General features: G+C 42.8%; 1 long non-coding RNA gene across 1 annotated transcript in view; it reads left to right on the plus strand.

Annotated features, from left to right (window-relative positions):
• Positions 1-24775, plus strand: part of LOC124520770 (uncharacterized) — a 45976-nt gene that overhangs the window by 12894 nt on the left and 8307 nt on the right. The window contains exon 2 of the long non-coding RNA XR_006964400.1: positions 10236-10336. This is a non-coding gene — a long non-coding RNA (uncharacterized LOC124520770). The remainder of the gene's footprint in view (positions 1-10235; positions 10337-24775) is intronic.

A 24775-nucleotide genomic window follows, 5' to 3' on the forward strand; every position in this document is an offset into this window, starting at 1 on the left:
GTGTTTATCCATGGTTGGCACACGACCTAACCTGGTAGCTTTGTGCCCAGTTTTGAAGTGGGGCCCCAGGAGTCTGGGAAGGCCTGCATCTACCCTGTGTGTGTCCCTGTACCTAAGAGAGTGTGACATCATGTGGGAAATGAAGACCACCATGACAAGTTGAGAGTGAAAGAAAGGAAAAAGAGTTTTCCTGCATTTTGACACTAAGACACTAAGTAGAGAGTTATATGAATTTACATTCTCAAAATAATAACATTTGAGTAGGATATCAGGTCAACATCCGCCCACCTCCTGTTTGTCAAGATGACAGCAATCACTGGGTGTCTGGGTGGCTCAGTTGGTTACATGTCCATCTCTTGGTTTCAGCTCAGGTCATGAACTTGCTGTTTGTGGGATTGAGCTCTGCATTGGGCCCGCGATAACAGTCCGGAGCCTGCATGAGATTCTCTCTCTCCCTCTCTCTCTGCCCCTCCCCTCTCACACTCTCTCTCTCTTCTCCAAATCAATAAACTTAAAAAAAAAAAAGATGACAGCAATCACATACCCAAGAAGCAAAGTCCTTAAAATTAATAAAAAGAAAAAAGAAACTGAAGGTGACTACTAGTGTTACTATCATAAAGTCTATTTGGTCCAACACAGTACAGGATAGTAAATCCATTGACATATAGCCTGGTAGTTGGCTCAGAAGTTAACCACCACCTTGACTCTCAGACCTACTTATGGCATTATTGGCTGCTGGTATTAATGTTCACACACACACACGCACACACACCACACCACACACACTATTCAATTTTTGTACAGAGTATTATAAGTGTATAAGTATTATAAGTATTAATTATTTTAAATCAATAATTTTATTCACTGGGTTTTCAAATATAAATTGAAATTTTGACATTTTGACATTTAGGGGCCCAGCAATTTCATTTTGGACTGAACCCTGTAAATTATGTAGCTGGCCCTGACTACTCCTCTTTTTCCCTTGTCTCAATCAATGGTGCCATCAATCCAGTCACCCAGGCCAGAAATCCTGGAATTATCCTTGACTTTTCCTTCTCTCTTATCCCCTTACAAAGAACTCAATTGTTTATTTTCTAGATCTTTCTAGCATCTTCATTTTTAAATGCCACTGACCAGTTCAGATAAGTAAAAGAAATTTTAAACGATCCTGGTGTTTTTTTTTTAAGAGAGAGAGCACACACAAGTTGGGGGGGGGGGTGGGCCAGAAGGAGAGACTATCTTAAGCAGGCTCCATGCTGATCACAGGGCCTGACATGGGGCTTAATCTCACGACCCTGAGATCATGACCTGAGCCAAAATCAAGAGTCAGATGCTTAACCAACTGAGCCACCAAGGCGCCCCTAAAGGATCCTGTTTTTAATTAAGCTCAAGATACTTTCTTCCCATCAGAATGAAAGATACAATAGTTCATACTTAGTTCATCGTCTGGAGTACCTATTGTAGTGGGCATGATAGGAGATGGGTAACAGTGAAAGGTATTTTCTAGGAACCTTAATGAATGTCTAAAAGACCAACAGTGATCAGGGGGCATCCAGGACCTATAAAGATATAGCTGAGGCATTTAAAGAAGAAAAGAAAATAGGGGCGCCTAGGTGGCTCAGTTGGTTAAGCGTCTGACTTCGGCTCAGGTCATGATCTCACGGTTGGTGGGTTTGAGCCCCATGTCGGGCTCTGTGCTGACAGCTCAGAGCCTGGACCCTGCTTCGGATTCTGTGTCTCCCTCTCTCCCTGCCCCTCCCTCGCTGTGCTCTGTCTCTCTCTCTCTCTCTCTGTCTCAAAAATAAATAAACATTTTGAAAAATTAAAAAAAAAGAAGAAAAGAAAATAAATCAGTCCAGGGACACCAATACTTTTTAAACTAAAATAGAACTTGATAGAATGATTTTTTAAAGACCAGCGTTTATTAACGATGCCCCAAACACCCTTCCCCCTCGGAGGGACCCCTGAAGTTGTGTAGGGCAGGACAGAAATTTCAGAGTAGAGAAAGGCAACATGGTTGCCATGATGGCTGTAGGTGTTCAAAGCATCCTTTTATGGGCCAGTTGGCAAGTGATTCATGGGTGTGTCAGGTTGGCATAAAGCTGTAGGATGGCAGCAAAAAACTCACCCTCAGAGTGCTCTTCCTAAAACATCACTTTCTTTACATCACCTGTCAGATATCCTTCAGCAGTGCCCCAAAGTTTCACAGGTGAAAGCCCAGCCGGTTTGGGAAGAGTTTCAGGACTCTCTACTCAGGCTCTTACCTTATTGCTCCCACTTCGTGTCACTGGTCCTCAGCACCCAGCTTGCACAGCAGTTGAGCCCACTTCCCTCCTGTCGTCTAGCATTGCCACTCTTGGACCTACCTCAGAAATGTCTTCATTTAACAATACTCATATTATCCAACTGGAGTTCTACCTTCACTTTTATCGCATTTAACACAAACACCATTGCTATGCATAAACATTATTTAACTGCTACCCATATATTTATTACTTCAATCTGCACAACATCACTGTGATGGAAGGACTATTAACCATTTACAGCTTATAGAAGAAGTTAACCTTTCCCAAGGGCACAGAGCCAGAATTTGAGCCCAAACACCTGCTCCAGACCAGAGTCCTTGCTGTCACCCCATGCCATGCTGCCCACATTAGGCCTTTAATGCCCTCTCCAGCCCATAGTGAATTCTTGTTTGTTTGCTTATATTTTATTTATTTCTTGTGAGAGAGAGAAAGACTGTGTGTGTGTGTGTGTGTGTGTGTGTGTGTGTGTAAGCGGGGGGAGGGGCAGAGAGAGAGGAGGACAGAAGATCCCAAGTGGGCTCTGTGCTGACAGCTGCGAGGTCGATGGGGGCTCAAACTCATGAACCATGAGATCATGACCTGAGCTGATGTTGGATGCCTAACCGATGGAGCCACCCAGGTGCCCTGTTTCCTTATATTTTAAAATGATTTGCTGGTATTTACATCCTGAAAAATCACAAAAGACCCCTTCCATTTTCTTCTTACTTTTGGTACATCTTCATTTTTGTGTGTCTTTTTTTTTAAGTTTATTTATTTACTTTGAGGTGGGAGGGCATGCACGCAAGCATGGGAGGGGCAGAGAGAGAAGGAGAGAGAGAATCTCAAGCAGGCTCTGTGCTGATAGCATGTCACTCAACACAGGGCTCAAACCCATGAACTGTGAGATCATGACCTGAGCTGAAATCAAGAGTCGGACACTTAACTGACTGAGCCATGCAGATGCCCCATGTTGTGTCTTAAAATCTTAAAATCTAAGCACATTACACATGATTCTACAGACAGATCAACAGACATCTTTGGTAAAAGAAAAGGAGAGAGACAAACAAATATGCAAGAGCTTAACAATTTCATAGTTGGTTAGCACAAATTACACTTTATGCATATTTTCAATAGAGGTACCATATGGGGGTCAGTTCACGCAATGGTGTGTGAGCCATGGTCAATAGCACATTAGAAGCTGCTCCGGGTATCTTAAACAGGTAATGAACCTAATTCAAGGAATTAGGTGTTTACAAGATTGTTTGAGAGGTTAGAAAGCAGGCTCTAGGTTGGACCTTTGGGATTAATTCAGAATGACTCTACAGAAGTGACCCTCTGTTCTTCCCGAAAGTGGCCTGAGGTGATGTCTGAAAATGCTTCACTGCTTACTTAACCCAGAAACCCCCACAAAACTGTGCAGATCTAAGATACAGATCTTCGTGTTCACTTCAAGAATGTCTGTGAAACTGCCCAGGCCATCAGAGATATACATACATACCTGAAAATTCCCCAAAGCTCCAAAAGGTGTCACTTTACAGAAGACATGTATGCCATTACATGGTTACGATGACAGAGCTGGTAGGTGTGCCAAAACCAAATAGTGGGGGGCTGAACACAGGGTCAGTGGCCCAAAAAGAATGTTGAATTTTTGTTGCACATATGTAAAAATGCAGAGAGTAACATGGAACTTAAGGATTTCGATGGTAGATTCTCTGGTCATTGAGTTCATCCAGGTGAACAAAACCCCCAAGACACACCACTGGATTTACAGAGCTCCCGGTTGGATTAACCCCTCCATGACCTCCTCCTGCCACCTTGGGATGAATCTTACTGGAAAGGAGCAGATTGTTCCTAAACCAGAAGATGATGTTTCACAGAAGGAAAAGATCCCAGAAGAAACTGCAGAAACAAAAACTTATGACTTGGGAATAAATTCAGTGTAAAAGTAGAAGCACAAAACCAAAGTTATCCTCCGAGCGAACGACTACTTTGCCTTGATCGAGAGCTTTGGGAATCAGGACACAACCATCTAGAACTCAGGCTCTAGGACAGACATTGTTGGCATTTTGGGCAGGATAAATCTTTGTTGAGGAGGCTGTACTATGTATTGCAGAATGTAAGACAGCATCGCTGGCTTCTACCCACTTAGATGCTGATGGATGCTTTCTGTCGTGACAATCAGAAAATGTCTCCAGGGGCGCCTGGGTGGCTCAGTCAGTTAAGTGTGGGAATCTTGATTTCAGCTCAGATGGTGATCTAGCAGTTCGTGATCTCCAGCCCCAAGTCGGGCTCTGTGCTGAAGCGTGGAAGCATGGAGCCTGCTTGCGATTCTCTCTCTCTCTCTCTCTCTCTCTCTCTCTCTCTCTCTGCCCCTTCCCTGCTCTCTCAAGATAAATAAATAAACTTTAAAAAGTAGCTGTTAAGAAATGTCTCCAGGGGCGCCTGGGTGGCTCAGTCAGTTAAGTGTCTGACTTCAGCTCAGGTCATGCTCTCACGGTTTGTGAGTTTGAGCCCCACATTGGGTTCTGTGCTGACAGCTCAGAGCCTGGAGCCTGCTTTGTATTCTGTGTCTCCTCCTTTCTCTGGCCCTCCCATGCTCATGCTCTGTCTCTCTCAGTCTCTCAATAATAAATAAACATTAAAAAAAAAAAAAAAAGAAATGTCTCCAGATGTTGTTAAATGGCACCTGGACACAGAACAGCCCCCGATTGAGAACCACTGCTTTAAAGTATCATAATCTTAGCTTCAGTCAGGAGTTCAGGAAGCTGCTGTCATGTTGCTATTTCCAGGCACATCTGTCTTAGCTGTAGTCTGTGGATCATCAGCACCCCTGGAACAGTCTGCTCCAAAGCACATCCACCCCCTGCGATCCATATCAGCAAAATGAATGCCTCTGCCTCCTTACCTCAGTTTCAGAGTCAGTTCTTGCATGAAGGAATCTGATTGGTGGAACCCAAATCACTCCAGATCCCAAGTTGCAAGGGAGTCTGGGGAATGCCATTTTAGTCTTCCTCTCTCTCTTTCTTTTTTTTTAATGTTTATTATTTATTTTGAGACAGGGAGACACAGAATCCCAAGCAGGTTCCAGTCTCTGAGCTGTCAGCACAGAGCCTGTTGCAGGGCTTGAACTCATGAACTTGAGCCGAAGTTGGACGCTTAACCGACTGAGCCACCCAGGTGCCCCTAGCCTTTCTCTTTTTGCAATGCTAGGAGGCTCCCTAGAAGGAGGCTGAAATAAGTATTGGGAGTTTCAGTCTACTGTATCTGCCACAGCATGGACATTTTTTGTTCTTGGCAAATGAATCAGATAAGATGAGAATGTTTTTTTTTTTTAATTTTTTTTTAACGTTTATTTATTTTTGAGACAGAGACAGACAGAGCATGAACGGGGGAGGGGCAGAGAGAGAGGGAGACACAGAATCGGAAGCAGGCTCCAGGCTCTGAGCCATCAGCCCAGAGCCCGATGCGGGGCTCGAACTCACGGACCGCGAGATCGTGACCTGAGCTGAAGTCGGACGCTTAACCGACTGAGCCACCCAGGAGCCCCAAGATGAGAATGTTAATCTGAGTGGAAGTGTTTTATAGTTGTTCTACATTAAAAAAATAATAATAATAATGGGGAGGCGAGACCAAAACACTCTAAAAATGTCCATTATTAGGAAGAAGATAAATTCTGGCACATGGTATTTTATCACTCATTGTCTTAGTCATCTCAACATGAATGATACTGCCCTGTGATTTCATTTCACATGTATAAATGTCTTTTCTCCCTGAGAAGCTGCAAGTTCTTCTTCAAGGGTAGGACTTGGTACTCCCCAAATGCTTGAGCATAATTATAGGTATGTTATGGACATTCAGTAAGAATTACTAAGCATTTTTAAAAGTAAGTTTAACTAATTCTCAGAAATAGAGTCAGTAGTATTTCTAACCACTACTATTAGCCAGGACCCAAGATTCTTTTGTTATCTCTTAGGTTCATTTCTTTTTTTTTTTTTTTTTTTAATTTTTTTTTCAATGTTTATTTATTTTTGGGACAGAGAGAGACAGAGCATGAACGGGGGAGGGGCAGAGAGAGAGGGAGACACAGAATCGGAAGCAGGCTCCAGGCTCTGAGCCATCAGCCCAGAGCCCAACGCGGGGCTCGAACTCACGGACCATGAGATCGTGACCTGGCTGAAGTCGGACGCTTAACCGACTGCGCCACCCAGGCGCCCCTTAGGTTCATTTCTTAATCTCATAACTTTGACACATTAGGAGACCTTTCACGTACCAGTGGTTGGTGTTGAATCTGAATCGAGAAATATATTGTGGGTTAAGAGTTTAAGAATTAAAAACATTTTTTTTTTGCACCTAAAGTATGTACCACTATCACTATTCCTACCCACCATGGAGTAATAGGGACCAGACTTACCTTTCTGTGTGAAACAAGAGCAGCAATCCAAACAGACAAAATATATGCAGCAATGGATTTCAGGACCCTGGGCTCTAGACAACAGACAGTGATCCCTATGAAAGGGAACAAATGAGGTGAACACTGCAATTGCTTCAGGTCACTGCTTTGAGAGAGTTCCTAGGCATGGCATAGGGAGGCGGAACTGAGAGAGCCCAGGAGATTCCTTCTGGGCAGGTGGAGGTGCTGAGAGTCACCAAAGGGGAGAGAGCTGAACAGAGAGATGGCCAGAGATGTGCTGAGCGCCCTCCCTGGGTCTTGAGCGGACTGCTGAGCAGCACATGTGTAAGAGGAAACTATCCGAGGTCTGGAGAAGAACCCTCCGAAAGAATTGAACAGTAACAGTGCCAGGTGCTCACACAGGAGCCGGACTGGCGCCTGTTTCCACCAGCCAGAGCAGAAGCCTGCTGAGTCATAGGCTTGGGGTAATCAGAAGGGTGTGGCCTCAGTGGGGGGGGATGGGGGGTGGGGGGGAATAATTATCTCTAGACTGAGTGCTCCAGACCCTCCTAACAAATCATAAAAGCAAAACCTAAAAGGATAGAACTGTGTCCAACAAACTACGTCCCAGAATGAAAGTCAAGAATATTTACAGTAATGCAAAAATATCTGGCAACTAGTAAGGTAAAATTTACCATGTCTGACATTCGATAAAAAAAAAAAAATTACCAATCATGCAAAGAAGAAGGAAAATATGACCCATAATAAGGAGCTAAATCAATCAAAACTGATGCAGGACTGACATCGATGCCAGAATCAGCAGACAAGGACATGAAAATAGGTATTACAACTGTATTCCAGATGTTCAAAAAGCAAAGTAGAGACATTTACTGGCCTTTTTTCCTTCTTTCCTTTTGAATAATTCAGTGCAAAAACGGTTAGTGAGACCATGCAAAGTAGGTACCTGTGTAGGAGCTGGCGCTGGGGCTGGGGCACGCGCGGTTCCAGAGCCCTGGCTGGCTGAGGAAGACACGTGTGTGCTGGGGCACTTGTAACAGTAGATGGATGAACACAGAGGGGTTCATGCAGGAAGTAAATATATTGAGGAAAATGGGAATTAGCTTTCTCACGATCAAAAAAGGGAATTACAAAATGGGGAGGGAAAAAATTAGATCAATTAGAGGTATGGATAAGAACTTCATAAATGTATCAATGGATAATAAAATGAGTGTGAATATGGAATATATTCACGTGTATTCTTTTTTAAAATTTTTTTTAACGTTTTATTTATTTTTGAGACAGAGAGAGACAGAGCATGAATGCGGGAGGGGCAGAGAGAGAGGGAGACACAGAATCAGAAGCAGGCTCCAGGCTCTGAGCCATCAGTCCAGAGCCCGATGCGGGGCTCGAACTCACGGACCGTGAGATCGTGACCTGAGCCCAAGTCGGACGCCCAACCGACTGAGCCACCCAGGCGCCCCTCACGTGTATTCTTACATACATTCATATGTACATACATAGGCATTATGTACATACATACATATGTACACATACCTACATATACATACACACGTACATACATACTTTCCCTAGCTCTGTCCACCAAGAGAGTCTGGAAGCAGCCTCACCCCGGTATCATGGGAATACTTCTAATAGGAAGTCAAAGGATAGATACGTTCACAGGGAGAAAACTCACCTAGTTTTAGCTTGGTCATTTGAACAACTTTTCTTCAAAGAATGTCTTTAATCTTTACAAGTCATAAAGACAAATCGAGAATGTCAATAAGCAGGAGTTCCTGGATGACTCAGTTGGTTGAACATCCAACTCTTGATTTCAGCTCAGGTCACGATCCCAGGGTTGTGAGATCGAGTCCCCCATAGTGCTCCACACTGAGCATGGAGTCTACTTAAGATTCTCTCTCTCCTGTTCATGCTCTCTCTCTCTCTCTTTCTCTCTCTCTCAAATAAAAAAAGAATGTCAATAAACATTACATTTCCACATTCAAAAATTGATTTTACAGACATGAACTATTTATCACACATAAAAATGATAGAAAAATAGAGTGTGGGCTTTGGGTTAGCCCTGGGATCCAGTTTCAGCTCTAACATTTACTAATTTTGTGACCTTGGGGAATCATTTGATTCCCTCTGAGCCTCATTTGTCTCAGATGTAAAATGAATATACTTACTTTTTAGGGTTTTGTCTCATTAAATAGATTGTGTATATTCCTACGATGCTTGGCATAAAACAAATGCTCAGCAAATGGTAGCCATTCGCACATTTGTGTGTGGTAAAAACTGGACAGGTTTCTATTATTTTGGTTTAACAGGGAAAGACAAGGGGTGGCAAAGATGTCAGAGCACAAAGTACCAATTAATTCAGACAATAACTTTTAAGTAGGAACTGGATGCCCGGGCTAGAAAGACATTCCAGAGAACAGGGAGGATGGGAACAGAGGATGGGGGACAGCAGATGTATAGGCAACATCATCACCTGGGTCCGGCTGAAGGTAGGTGTGAGAAGGAGTGTGTGGGAGGGAAGGACATCAGGATGATTTATTCTAGTTTGTGTAGACTTTCAATACAAAGGTAAACTAAGCCAAAGAATTCTGGTCATTATTGTGTAGCAGAGAATCTTGTATTTAAGATTTATAGCCCACTAGACAATTCTATGTCTAGATATCTCTTAATCACGAGTAACCTCTCATTTAGAGGAGTTACTATGACCAAGCCAGGAGGCCTCCAGTGGCTCTTGATTTCACAAGTAAACCCTGCTTTTTATTGTTGCTTGATGAGGAGTATTTAAGAGTGAGGAGCTATTGCTAACATGAATAAAGTCTGGGACATATAAACCCTCTGGGGGTGTCTCCCCTGCATTTACCAGTAAGAAAGATCCTTCTGGGAAGCTCCCATATGAGCTGACACATATACATCTAAGGCATCCGAGAGGAATGCAGACCAGGGGAAACAACATGTGTTCGGAAACATGTATGGTTCTGAAAGGTTAAGTGAACTGGAATTATTGAATGATAAAAATATGTAAGGCAATAACTTTTCTCCTACTCAAACAACAAAGCAAATAAGAGAATACTGTAAGAAGAATGCACATCTCTTGACCAAAATCACAGACATTTGCGATTTTGACATAATACTTCTTTGACTCTAACTGGAAGTGTTTCCATGATATTGTTTGTGCAGTTAAAAGATACCGCAAGTCCAAAGGCCCCACCCTCAAAACAATGAAAATTACAATTAACTTTAACGTTCCATAAAAGGTGGAATTTGTTCCTCCTTCCAGAAGGGTGTGGTGGAGTTGTGCACAGTTTTATTTTTTTAAATTTACATCCAAGTTAGTTAGCATATAGTGCAACAATGATTTCAGGAGAAGATTCCTTAATGCCCCTTACCCATTTAGCCCATTCCCCCTCCCACAACCCCTCCAGCAACTCTCTGTTTGTTCTCCATATTTAGGAGTCTCTTATGTTTTGTCTCCCTCCCTGTTTTTACATTATTTTGCACACAGTTTCTTAATCAATGTGTCCTTGTGCTTGTGTTTTTAGGGCTATTTATGATGTCCTATCATTTGGGTCTGTAAACTCCATTTTGCAAAATTCCACACGGGGGAAGAAGCAGAGGTTGTAACTATTGTGGAGAGAGAAAGGTGAGTGTACAGATTTAAACAGGAAAAAAAAAGTAGTGGAAGGTTAGTGATTGGAATCAACAGATGAGAAAAGCAATGAAATCACCTTTCCTAGAAACTGTTGAAAACAAAAAATGTTTATTTGTAAAAGCTAATGAGTTTATTAAAAATGAGTTAATGAATGCTAACCTAGGCACTAGGGATATGGTAATAAAACAAGTAGCTGCCCTCCGGGAGCTCTCAGCTCCCCAGTAAGTCAGACACACACACTAAGAACACTAATATCATGGGTAGGGTCTCTAGCAGAGGCCTGGGGCATAGGACTGGGGAGGAAGGAACATCCAACTGCCTGGAGAAGTCAGTAAGTCCTAAGACCTCACCACACCTGGACAAGGACTGGGAAAATAAGGCAGGATCCACCAGCAATGTGGAAGGCAAAGTAGCTATATGCAAAGGCAGAAGGGCCTGTGAGAGCTTTGGGAGGGCTCCATGGTTCAGAGTGGCTGCCTCATGGGATGGGTGATGGAGAACGGGGCTAAAAAGGCTGTGCAGGGAGTTGGAGTCATCTCAGCCTTCGGTGCAATGTTGAGAAGTTTGTACTTATGGATGTGTATACATCCACTGCAAAAAAGCTAGAAGAATATATACCTGTAACATGGAACCCTAGTAAATGTCAAACTGGATTGCTGTTTTCAGAACTAGTAGGCGTGACCCCTAAGATCACAGATGCTCAAGACAACCTGCCTGGGCTCAAGTCCCAGCTTTGAGGCTTCCTAGCTGTGAGCCCTCAGGCAAGTTACTTAACCTTTCTATGCCTCAATTTTTTCATTTGTAAAATGAAAGTACCACACGTAATACTGATCTTAGAGAATTGCTGTGGAGTAAAGGAACTAGTATGGAGAAAGCTTAGAATAGTGCCTGGCACAGTGTAGGTGTTTGCTGTTACATACTGGGGACGTTTTGTGTTGTTTCTTCCCCTGAGAGAGGAAGAGGTTTTTGTTGTAGTTATTGGGGTTTCTCCTCCTGTTTGTTTTTATGGGAGGAGCTTAGAGAATGAAGGAAATGAGGGAATGGTGTGGTGTCTGTCTCTTCTTGCTAGACTTTGAGACTCTGAACACAAGCAATGCGCTTCAGAACCCAGTGAGCAGTCACCCCAGGGGATGGGGGAAGAGTATTCTTTCTGCTCTGGGTTAGCGCACAAGGGCAGTGCGGGACTGTCCAGTGGAAGGATTGGGGGAGAGTGTTCTCATGGTGGACACCTGAAGAAGAAGCCCCCTCCTTAAGGGCTGGAATGCTTCAGAATCTCCATGAGGAGGAAGATCACATGCTGACCTGTTTCTGAGCCCATCTGAGACACATCTCAGACTCCTCAGAAATAACTGAGGGAGCCTTCAAGGAAGGGCTGAGATTGATACTCTACTGTCGTGAGATGGAATCTAAAAGGCATTGTAATTTTGACATTCATGTTAAAGTGGTCTAAAGGGTTTCCAGAGACATTCATATTATATGACAAAATATTTGCAGTTGCTATCTTTGGATGATGTTCCACCTTTTCTTTGTGCTTATCTATATTCCCTAGGTGTGTCTTTAAAATATTTTATTTTTAAGTAATCTCTACACCAAATATGGAGCTCGAACTCACAACCCCAAGATCAAGACTTGCATGCTCTACTGTTATTCCCTAGGCTTTTTTCCCTTCTAGTTTTTATAACAACCATATAACCAGGAAAAATTTCTTGATTAAACATTTTTTTGGCTAAAAAGAAAAGTTTAGATTTCACTGCAGATACCCAGTGGGGTTTCATTGAAGGATTTCAGGAGAGTGAATTGATCAATGGTGAGAGGATTGTGGATAATGAATTAGAGAGGGGTGTGAATGGAGACCAAGAGATCCGTTAAGGCAATATTTGCAAAAGCAGGAGAGAAATGACTGATGCTTGGTGGCAAGAGTAGAGAATAAAGACAGAGAAACATTTAGGAGTTAGTTAGCCTGCTAGGGTCATGTGATGTGGGGACAGTAGACCAAAGAAAAGGCAGGAACAAACCCTGCGTAACATTTTCTCTGGCCTTCTGGTAGCCCTCCCCTTCTACCCCTCTGTTGCCTTCTGGATTGCAGATATGATTGACTCTCACTGATAGACCTGCAAATTCCATCATTTGGCACCAAATGTCCTACTGAACTGCACCCATTTGTGAGCAAGGTCACAGATGAGTTTGCTACGACTCTCCCCATTCTGCTGGCAGATAATTCCTCTGTGTGACAGAAAATCAGGCTCTGTAAGAACCCAACAAATGATCTCCCCCATTTTAATCTTGTTCCCATGCTGCCTACTTGGATTTCCATCATGATGGTTGGGGATCTCATGAAATTCATAATCTTCATATGAAACTCATATGAAACTTCATATGAAACTCATAATCTTCATAAAGGATGAATACCTTCAGATGTGAATCAGGTCATGCTCCTTAGCACCTGATGGTACACAAGGTAGGGAGATGGGTGGATCTGCAAGCACACGCAGGCCAGATATGCTGTGGGCTCAGTAGAAGATGTTGCATAGTGACACACAGTGAGCTTCAAGAGACTCTGCAAAACAACTCAACCTGTGCAACCATGTTCCAAGAGGTGTGGTTCCTCCTCCATAGAAAGCCAACATTCACAGATAGGGATGCATTTTGCAACTCCACTGAGTGGTGCATGGTGACTGTGGCCACATGCCTTTCTATCCACTAATTGCCACCTCCATGGTTTACCTTCAGTCTTGTCAAACTACCACCTGCAAGGCCATTTTGAAGACCCTGAACTGCCCCTCAGGTGCATTTATTTCAGCCCTTAAGTAGCACCTTACTCCATGTGATCTTTCACCAAATCCCACATATAATTATGGAAACAAGTGGCCATAAATAGCTTTAATTAATGGAAAGTACTTTATGACACAAATACCTGATGTTAAGTGGCTAGATTTGAACACTAGACAGCCCCAGGTTGAAAAAAGTTCATTGATTCTTTTCCTAAATGAGTATGTGAAACCTTGAGCTGCTTTCACTTCTTTGTTCAAACCTCTAGGTGTTTCCAGGATTCCAGTGTGTGTGTTACTTTCGGAAGCTGCTGGGAATTCTTTTTATTCTACCAAAAGTCTTCTCCCCTCCCATATTCTAGCAAGGTTTGGCAGTGAACTTTTTGGCTCCTACCTTTAGGAATCTCCCCCAATCCAGACCTGCTTATAATAACTTTAATTTGCTCATTCTGAGCCCTGTTACCCCCTAATTCCTGGGGCACAGATCTCTTTATGAGAACCAAGGGCACAAACCTTACAAGTTCTTCTTGAAGAGAAACTCTACAACATGGGTCTGTCTGCTTATGTACCTCACCTGCCAGGGCTGCCATCTTACTGATAAATGTCCTGGGACATCTGTTTATGTTATTACAAAGCTATGTCAGGCTTTGCTTTCTGCTACTGGTGCTCCCCAATCTCTTAGACCTGCTTTAGGGAGCCTGGGCTTGTAGAGAGGCTGGCTGCTGAAGACTTTCAATCTGGTGAAGCTTCATTACATGATGGATGGAACACTGGATTACCAGACCATATTTAGGGAACGGTATCCAAATGCATGTCTATAACCAGTCTATTCAGACAGTTCCAGAGCCACCGATCCAGTCTCCCCTTTACCTGAAAAGCTTAAAATATCTGTGTTTCACCATCCTGGGTTCTGTGCTGGGATACGTGTGGATTGGACATGAAATCAAGGGTGCTAAGCAAGATCGGTAGGGGGACTCAAGATCGTCTCATGCTTCCCAGAGCTCACCAAATGTTAGGGGATTATGCGTGTGCCTGTCAACTGCTCCGCTTGAAGCCTTTTACTTAAGCCCAAAGCAAGAATCTGTTTATTTTCTTTTTGTCACAGACCCTAAAACTCCGTCTTCTTCCTTTTTTTCAGAAGCTGCCACTTCTGCTGTATTTTAAGGGCATTTCCCCCATCCTCTCCACCTCCTTAAGCCTGCTTACCAGTGGGCCACAATGTCACTTACTCTTACCTTCAAAGCTGCTCTTCACAAATGAGCACATAAGACTTTGGGGCTTAGTTTCTATTTACTGTAGAGGAAACATGGAGATGCCAAGAAAGTTGGAAATTTGTTTATTAGTGACTCCTCATCTAGCACACCTGAGAACTTTTGGGATGGCTAAGGGCTCACCTCACTGCTTTTCTCTCTAAGGTTGGGACCTGTTATCTTACTACTCTCTTCCATTTGACAGCCTCTTTTGGAAGCCTCCCATAGTGCATTTTAGAAACCCCTTTTCCAACCCCAAAATGTAAGCTGAACATATTGCTTTGCCCACATGGGGAATTTTCATCTCTAGTATTTTCTCATATCAAATATTATCAACATTTTGTGCAATGCTCTCCCTTCCTAAGGGCCCGCCTCCAGTTATCAGAAGAAAGGATGGCCACTTCTATCATTTTCACTATTCTCACTGGAAATAGGCAGAATAATGGCCCCCCAAAGATGTTTATGTCTGTGATGGTTAGTTTTATGTATTGACTTAGCTAGCCTATAGTACCTAGTTATTTAATCAAACACTGAACTAGGTTTTACTGTAAGGGTATTTGGCAGATGTGGTTATTATCTACAATCAATTGATTTGATGTAAAGGAGATTACCCTCCATAATGTGGGTGAGCTTCATCCAATCAACTGAAGGCCTTAAGAATAAAAACTGAGGTTTGCCAGGGAAGAAATTCTATAAAAACAGCTATTCAAATCACCAAGTTCAAGGAGTGGCAAACTCAAATCTGATTCAGAAGACTCAAACCCTGATGCCTAAGGTTCTTGGACAGAAAGGCTATAGCTATCCTCAGCCTCAGAGTCACAGTTCATTCATTCATTTATAAAAGATGTAATAAATGTCTGAAATGATGCAGGGCCAAGACAAAGCCCTGGGCAGTAGCTCCAATTGAGGACAGTCCATAATAATGCAGGAATCTACTAGAACTTGAGGGATAACAGTGTAGAGTCTTGGTAACTAGAGACTAGCAAGAGCAGTCAAATAGGCTGAAGTTCAAGGCTGGGTGGGCTTCACCCCCAGGAGGCTACCTGGACCAGAGGCTGGTGCTGCAGATGGGTTGCTTATAGAAAAGTTCTGAGAAACTTGTAATTTCCTCCCCTCCCCCATCCACAGCTCCCAGCCCACTATACCACAGGTTTAGACATGCAACCACCATCCACTGATGCAAAGAACACTCTGAACATGATTGCTTTGGAAGGCTTGAGACCTATTCTAGAAATCTGTGGTTGAGTAACAAACCCCAAATTTATGGTGTGAAATAACAACCATTTTATCATGCTTGTAGATTTTGTAGGCCAGGTATTTGGACAAGATGTGTCTTGTCTCCACCATGGTGCTCCACCATGTCTGGGACCTCAGTGGGAGGATTTAAATGATTGGTAGCGACTTACACGGCTAAAGGCTAGAATCATTCACTTACATGTCTGGTGCCTGTGCTGGGAATACTCAAAGTCTGGGCTTAGCTGGTACTGTCAACTGGAGCCTCTCCATGTCACTTGGGCTTATCACAGCATGAGGGCTTAGTTCCAAAAGTGAGTATGCTGAGAGGTGCAAATATGGAGAGCCAGGAGTCTAGAAAGCCAGAAGCTGCTTGGCCTTTGCTGACCTTGCTACCAAAGTCAAGTGGTTTCACTCTACCTCATTCTACTAGCCACAAGTGAGTCAAGGAAGTCAGCCCAGATGACTCTACTTCTCTCAATGGGATGGTGACACATTATTACATTGCAGAAAAGCATACAGGCCCTCAAGCAAATAAAGTACCTCTACAAAAAACCCACAACTAACTTTATACTTAAGGATGAAAGAATTAATATTTCCCCTACAGGAACAGGAATAAGACAACAATCTCCCCTCTCACTACTTCTATTCAGTATTGTACTGGAAGTTGACAATTAGGCAATAAAATGAAATAAAACATGTGCAGTTTGGAAAGAAAGAAGTAAAACTATCTCTACTTTCAGATGAAATGATCTTGAATATAAAAAATCCTAAAGAATCCCTTAAAAAATGATTAGAACTAATAAAGAGTTCAACAAGTTTGCTAGATACAAAATGAGTATATTCAAAAATCAATTGTACTTCTATACACTTGCAATGAACAATTTGAAAAAAAATACTTAGAAATAGATTTAGCAAAAGAAGTGTGAAACTTAACATTCTGAAAACAATAAAACATTGTTGAAAGAAATCAAAGACCTAAATAAATGGAAAAAATCCATGCTTATGGGTCAGAAGACTGAATATTTTTTAAACAGCAATACTTCCCAAATTGATCTACAGATCCCATGTAATCTCTCTAAAAATTTCAGCTGACTTCTCTGCAGAAATTGACAAACTAACCCTAAAATTCATATGGAATTGCAAGGGACCCAGAATAGCCAAGATAATCTTGAAAAGGAAGAACAAAGTTGGAAGACTCATGCTTCCTGTTTTTAAAACTTAATATAAAGGTACAGTAATCAAGACAGTGTGGTACTGGCATAAGAATAAACTTTCAATGGAATAAAGTTGAGAGTCTAGAAATAAACCCATACGTTTTTGGTCAATTGACTTTTGTCAAGGGTATCAATCCAATGTGGGAAAAATAGAAGTCTTTACAACAAATGATACTAGGAAAACAAAATATCTAAGTGTAAAAAAATAAAGTTGGACCCATACATCACACCATATATAAACATTAATTCAAAATGGGTCAAAACCTAAATGTCAGAGTTAAAATTAAACACTCTTAGAAGCAAATATAGGCATAAATCTTCATGGCCTTGTATTAGGCAATGATTTCTTAAATACAACCTCAAAAGAAACACAGAACAACAGAACCTCAAAAGAAGCACAAACAACAAAAGAAAAAATAAATTAGACTTCATCAAAATGAAAAACTATTGTGCTGCAAAGGACACCATTAAGAAAGTGAAAAGACAAGTGACTGAATAGGACAAAATATTTGCAAATCACATATCTGAAATGGGATTTGTATCTAGAATATATAAAGAACACTTACAACACAATAATAAACAACCAATTAAAAATGGGCAAAGGATCTGAATAGACATTTCTCCATAGAAATACACAAATAATCAATATGGGGGTGCCTGGGTGGCTCAGTTGGTTGAGCATCCGACTCTTGGTTTTAGCTCAGGCCCTGATCCCAGGGTCGTGGGATTGAGCCCTGGTCAGGCTCCACACCGACTGTGGGGCCTGCTTGGGATTCTCTCTGTCTCTCTCTCTCCCTCCCTCCCTCCTCTGCTCCTCTCCCCTGCTTGCTCATGCACTCTCTCTCTCTTAAATAAATTAAAAAAAATAACCAATATGAATGTTCAGAATCATTAGTTATCAGAGAAATACAAATCAAAACCTAATAAGATACCACTTTGCACCTAGTTGGATGACTATAATAGAAAACACAGGTAATAAAAAGTGTTGATGAGGATGTGAAGAAACTGGAACCCTTATACAGTGCTGGTGGGAATGTAAATGGTACATCTGCTTTGGAAAACAGTCTGGCATCTCCTCAAAAGGTTAAATATATAGTAACCATATGACTCAGCAATTCTACTCTTTGGTATATACCCAAGAAAATGAAAAGGTTGTTTACACAAAAACTTATACAAGAATGTTTACAGCAGCATTATTCATAATAGCAAAAACATGGAAACAACTAAAATGCCCATCAACTGATGAATGGATGGGCATTCCATTCCATTCATACAATGGAATATTATTTGGCCATAAAAAGAGATGAAGTTCTAATACTTGCCACAACATGGATGAACCTTGAAAATATCATGCAGAAAGACTCCTGGGTGGTTCAGTTGGTTAAGCGTCAGACTTCACTTCAGGTGATGATCTCACAGTTCTTGAGTTCAAGCCCCACGTTGGGTGAGTTTGAGCCCCGCTTCAGGTGAGCACGAGTCCTGCATTGGGTGAGCCCTGCTTCTCTCTTTCTCCCTTTCTCCCTCTCTCTCTCTCTACCCCTAAAGGATTCTCTCTCTCTCCCTCTCTCTGCCCCTCATTCACTTTGCACCTTCTTTCTCTCAAAGAAAGAAAGAAAGAAAGAAAGAAAGAAAGAAAGAAAGAAAAAAATATCATGCAGAGTGAAAGAAGCCAGTCATTACAAAAAACACATATTGTGATTCCACTTATATGAAATGTCGAGTAGGCAAATCTATAGAGACAGAAATTAGATTAGAGGTTGCTTAGGGGTGGGTGGTGGGGAGAGATGATTCCTGGATAAGAGGGGTTTTGGAGGGAGGGTGTAATAAATGTTCTAGAATTGATTGTGCTGATGGTTGCACAACTCTGAATATATTAAAACTACTGTACACTTTAAATAGGTGGATTATATAATATTGAATTACATCTCAATAAATGGCAGTTATTACGATAGTCCTCTTTAGAAAAGAATCAACACAGGCTTGAGCAAAGCTGAGCTGGTGAGCAGTGGGTGACCACATCTACGTGGCATATGGAAGTTTGGAGAAGGACTGACAGACTACCATTACCCTGGCCCTCCAAAAACTGGCCTTTTGAGTCATTCCAGAGTGTCTCCAGATGACCATGGCTGGCCCAGGAGTGGTTTGTGGCAATGGCCAACAAACCAAATGCATACCAGAGGAGGCCATTTCCATGGAAGACTGGGAATGATCCTTGTCTTAGCCACACGGATTCTCATTCCTGGTCTTAGAAATTGGTTTCGTTAGCTCCATTTGCTCTACCTGCTATTCCTGCTATTCCTTTTTTTTTTTTTTTTTTTTTTTGGAGGGGAGGGAAGGAAAACTAAGTCCTGCAGAATTCAACTGATCTATATACAGTATTTCTAATTGCTAAAGTCCTGTTTTAAGCTTAGCTCTCTCCCTAGAGGGCCCCCCTCACACCCCACCCCTTCTACCCCAACCCTCACATAATTTTATAGTCTTTGAGCATCTGGAAAATGTCTGCAGCTCCAAAACCATGCTTTTGGCCCTGGAAGCACCTAAAGGCCTCAAGCAGAAAAAGTGCTGAGGCTAGGACCAGCCATTTAAGTCTGTCATATCCTATCCTGGACTAGCACCTTAGCTGGGAACTATGAATTCTGCCACCTATTGATAATTATTTCTACCTCTATCCTCCTAGCTTCGTGTGCTTCCAGGGACCTTTCAAACTTCAGGAATTCACCTTAACCAATTCACTGGTGACCAAATTTACTTGTTACCTACCTGCCTCCTCCTAAACACTCACTTCCTGATTGTTTGTTGACTCTTCTGATGGAGGCCAACAGACTGTGTGCATCTGACCCTTCTGGGCTCTGCAATTTGGCCCCAAAGGTAATTGACGTGGCCCTAGAACTTTTGGCTCCAGCCTAAGCTGGTCAGATAAGGTTGTCACTTTTAGGCATCCACAGACAATCTTGTATATGGTGGAGCCTACTTCTTTAAGACCTACCCCCTACCTGATGGGGATATGACAGCTAAACATAAATAAGACTTTGGTTTCTTCAAAGCCTGGTGTCTATAGTATTTCTAATTGCCTGACCTTAGTCCATGTCTACACTTTATCATATCTTTTCCTTCTCTGTGACTGACACCAAATTTGCCCATTCATTTCTCTGTATCTGGTCTCCAGTCTCTAGTCTCATAGCTAGTGCTTGGCTCACTGTTTATCACCTTCTGGCTCAACAGGTCTTACTGACCAAAGAGATGACTTTCTGCTTGCCCAGGGCCATTTTCCTGCCAATAGGCCCTATGTGCAGACCAAGTGAGCCCAGGTCATGTCTTTTCCTGGCCTCTGGACACTAGATACTCTTGTTCCTGGAGGGTTAGATGGCCCATTAACTCTTGACCTACAGACCCTGGCACACTTTCACTTTCCTGTGAGAGGAAACTGAGAATTTGATGGAGCAAGTGAGAGACAATTGGGAAAACAATATCCTTCACAGGTCTGCAAGAATGCATATTTAGCAGGACAACTTGAGAATATATTGGCAGAGTGAACCACCTTAGAGCCATAAAAAGCCCTCTCTTTTTCATAAGGTGGCTGTAATAACCAGAAATGCTGGTCCTGCCCTAATAGAGCCAGCCAAGAAGTGGACACCCCTCTCCATAGTGGGGCCAGCATGGTGGGGTTAGAAGAGATGAGCTTGGTGTTTCTTAACTTGGGCTTGGAGTTTCTTAACTGAGCAGGGTTTCTTACTCAAACTGCTACAAAAAAAAAAAAATTAAACCCATGAGTTGAGTCCAAGACAAATCCTTGACAGAGAGCCAAAAGTTGAGGCACACAGCTCTAAAAAGGCCTAATGCATGATGCATTAGGAAACTGCATGCATGACGAAAGTGCTTAGACCCCAAAGAGGGCACTCTGATGAAGGCTGATAGTGAATGAGCACCCACACGCATCTGCCCACAAGCTCCTATGGTTCCCAGGCTGAGGCTTTGTCTTGGTTGGCTAAAGATGTACTTGGCTCTCCCCAGCCATGGCTCTCTGAATCCCATAGTGTTCACAGCATTGCTTGTGAGCTATCCAAACAGACTCGGACGTTCCAAGTCATTTCCCACCCCAGGAGATATGGCCAAACCTCAAAGAATCCACATCTCTCTACTGCCACCCACACTCTGCCCCCCCCCCCCGCCCCAAACATGACTGCCTGTGAGGTCGACCATCAAGTTTGGAAAGAGTGCTGTGATGATGCTCTAGCACTACCCTCAGAGTAGATGGGCTCAGCAGTTTCTCACAGCAGATCATGAAAAGCTGCCATTCATACCTCCACGCTGAATTCCCTTGTGCTGAACTGTAGTAACTTTAACTTTTGCTTACCAACCATCTCCCTTCCCCCACTGCTAGTTATAGAGCTCTTATTTCTTTTTTTTTTTTTTTAATTTTTTTTTTTTTAACGTTTATTTATTTTTGAGACAGAGAGAGACACAGCATGAACGGGGGAGGGGCAGGGAGAGAGGGAGACACAGAATCGGAAGCAGGCTCCAGGCTCTGAGCCATCACCCCAGAGCCCGACGCGGGGCTCGAACTCGCGGACCGCGAGATCGCGACCTGAGCTGAAGTCGGACGCTTAACCGACTGAGCCACCCAGGCGCCCCTAGAGCTCTTATTTCTTATGGGGATTTCATACTGTATGTTTCAAGTGGGGTTAGCCCTTCACCCACTCCCACCACAGAACTGGGAAGATGAACCGGGTCTGGACAATTCTATCACACTATCCCCTGGCCATTTTGATTGGTTCCAGAATAAACATGTGACCAAAACTAGGCCAACCAGCAGAAGACTGGAGACTTTTGCTGGTGCTATCAGGGAAGAGATGCTTTCTTTTCCATGGAATCTCCAGCTAAAGGATTAAATAAACACAATATTGCCTTTAGCCATCTTTGCCTCCACAAATGAGTGTGGTCATGATGGAAACCAACACTAAAGAAAGCAAAAGCAGTAGTTAAAGCAAGAGACAGAGTCTTGAGGACATGTTTAAGTCCTTACATGAGTCATGTCTCAAGAGAGATTGCCTCTGCGTTTTTTAATCATATAAGCCAATGGTATCCCTTTCCACCTTAGTTTTGCTGGTTTGACCACTGCCCCTAAAAGAGTCCTCACTACTGCATACTCTTCCTCTGACTGTAGATTCTGTCCCCAGTTTTCTTCATTCTACACTCCCAGCTGTTCCAGCAGCAGATCAGGATTGAGAGGGTGGGTCAGCTAGGGATAAGAAATACTTAATCCTTAAATATTTAAAGGGTTTATTTACAAAGGAATTAATTTCCTAAATGTGGGCAGAGTATAGGGGACCCACATGAGAAACTAAACAGGAATCTGGAGCATGTAGCCTGAAGGGATGGGAGGATGAAGAGTTTGCCTGTAATCTGAAGAAAAGTCATGTAGATTTAGCTGCCTTGAGAGCACCAGTGACTTTCTGTTAAAGGACAGCCAGCCAAAGGCGCTATGACAGGGAATGAGGGAAACAAATACTCTAGCCTCATTCTCCTCCCTGCTTCTGTTTTTTTGATGATGTTCCCTACTGACTCTACCCAAACCAGAAGAAGGAGGGACAAGACTAAATTACACAGGTCAGCCTCCCAGAGGAGAAAGCAGGGATGGAGAGTGGATCTGTAGGGCCAAACAGAAGATACACAGTACAGAGGAGTTATTCCCCACATCAAAGGGCCCCCAGATGACCTAATGAGTAGTTCATGGCTATGAACAGGAAGCCAGATTCACATGAGAGGGGATCATTTCAATGGAGAACTGGGAATGACCTAATCTTGACCAGAACATGGATTCTTGAGCCCATTCTCAACATCTGAACCAATCAACTCAGTTTGGTCTACATCCCATTTATCTTCTCAATCTTCCTTTGGCTCTTCCCCTACATAGGCTGCCACAACCCCACCCTGCATACCACATATCCCTCTCCCTTCCCACAGACAAGAGATACTGAACCAGCATATACATTACAAGTTGCCAGGTCCCTAATATCAAGTAGACTGGAAGAGGCACAGTCTCAGAGCACACTTTGGGGCTCAGAGCCCCACTAAACATGCCCCCACCTGTATGACTGACTTTTACTGGGAGAACCAGGAAAATCCTACTCTACCTAGGCTGTAGAGTGGGTTGGGAGAAGTTGGTATCTAGAGGACAGCTCAGTAAAACAACTATGGAGGGCAATACTTACTGCATAACACCCCACTGAGTTAGCCAAGGTTTTGTTGGGCTTCCTTCTCCGTTCACATTCTTCCTCTGCCTGATCCCACTTCCTCCACTTCTGTTCATAGGTGTTGATCCCTAATGAACATCTTTGTCTTAGTGTCTGTTTCTAGAGAATCCAACCTGGGACAACAGCAATTAGAGAAGTTTCCATAAGCTCTTAATATCAAACCTACATACTTATTTCCATCTGTGCACTGTACTTTTTCTCCTATTGCTATAGGTGAACTGCACATTTGATTACTATGGATAATCTTCATTTGTATACTAAGTTCTGACCCAGCTCACCTGCTACTCACCCAGCTTGCCCCATCCAGTGACTGTTCTTCTCTGTAAATTTTTCCTTTTCTATTGGATCCTTTCCATCAACATGTAAACCTACTGCTACTTCACTCATCTATAAAGACAAATCAATGCCTCCTTGATTCCACTACCTCCTCCAGCTATTGCCTCATTTCTCTTCCTCTCTTTACAATAAAAAAGTTAAATGTGTTGCCCTGATTTCTCACCTTCCATTCCTTCTTGAACCCCATCACTCCACTGAAACTTCTCTGATCTTGGTCTCCCGTAACCTCCACATTGTTAAATCTAATGAAAAATTCTCTGTCTCTGTCTTACTCAACTTATCAGCACTGTTAGATACAGTTTATTGCCTTCAGGATCACACTTGTCTGGTTTTCCTCTCTGGCCACTTCTCAGTCTGCTTTACTGGTTCTTCCTCATCTTCCTCACTTCTATGTTGGCATGGCTTCAGGTGTCTTTTCTATGTACTCTCACTCTTTAGATAACTTCTTCCAGTCTTGGGCCTTTAAACACTATCTATATGCTCAAAGCTCACAGTGTTTTCCTTCTAGCCCTGACTCTCTCTCTGAATCCTCAGAACTGAGTATCAAGCTACCAACTTCCTCTGTTTCCACCCTACCTGGTCTGACATCAATTGAGTGTATTGTAATACAATTCAATTCTGATGCTAACCACCAGTGTCTCCAGGTCACCACACTTCTGGCTATAATTGGGGGATTCGTATAATCCCCATAGGTTCAATAATTCACTAGAATGACTCACAGAATCCACTGAAAGTGCTATGCTTAACAATTGTTTTATTCTAAAGGATACACATAGGGTATGATCTTGGGAAGAGTGCAGAGTTTCTATGTCCTCTCCTTACACAGTCAGGGCACATCACCCTCTGGGCACATCACTGTGTTCACCAACAAGGAAACTCCTCCAAGCCTCAGTGTCCAGAGTTTTCATTAGGGATTTATTATGAAAGCATGATTGATTAAATCACATTGGCCAGGAGACTAAAATCAATCTCCAGTCTACCTCTCCTTCCTTCAAGTCAGGCTGGCCCAAAGTTCCAACCCTCTAATTACAAGATTGGTTTTTCTGGTGATCAGTCCCTATCCTGAAGTTACCCAGGGGCACACCAGGAACCACCTCATTAGCATAACAAGACACTCCTATCACTTAGAAAATTCTCAGGATATTTGAAGTTGCACGTCAGGAACCTGGGACAAACACTAGATCTATTCTTTCTTTTCTTGAGAGAGAGAGAGAGAGAGAGAGAGGGCATAAGTGAGTGAGAGCCAGAGAGAAAGGGCAGAGAGAGAGGAAGTGGGGAGGGAGAGAGAAGCAGGGCTCACCCGATGCAGGGCTCATGCTCACCCCAAGCGGGAGTCCAACTCACCAACCTCACCAACCTCACCAACCGAGAG

Source organism: Lynx rufus, unplaced genomic scaffold (assembly GCF_022079265.1).
Source record: "Lynx rufus isolate CCGP_SWC_20201006 ecotype Redwood Valley unplaced genomic scaffold, mLynRuf1.p SCAF_3, whole genome shotgun sequence".
Taxonomy (NCBI): Eukaryota; Metazoa; Chordata; class Mammalia; order Carnivora; family Felidae; genus Lynx; species Lynx rufus.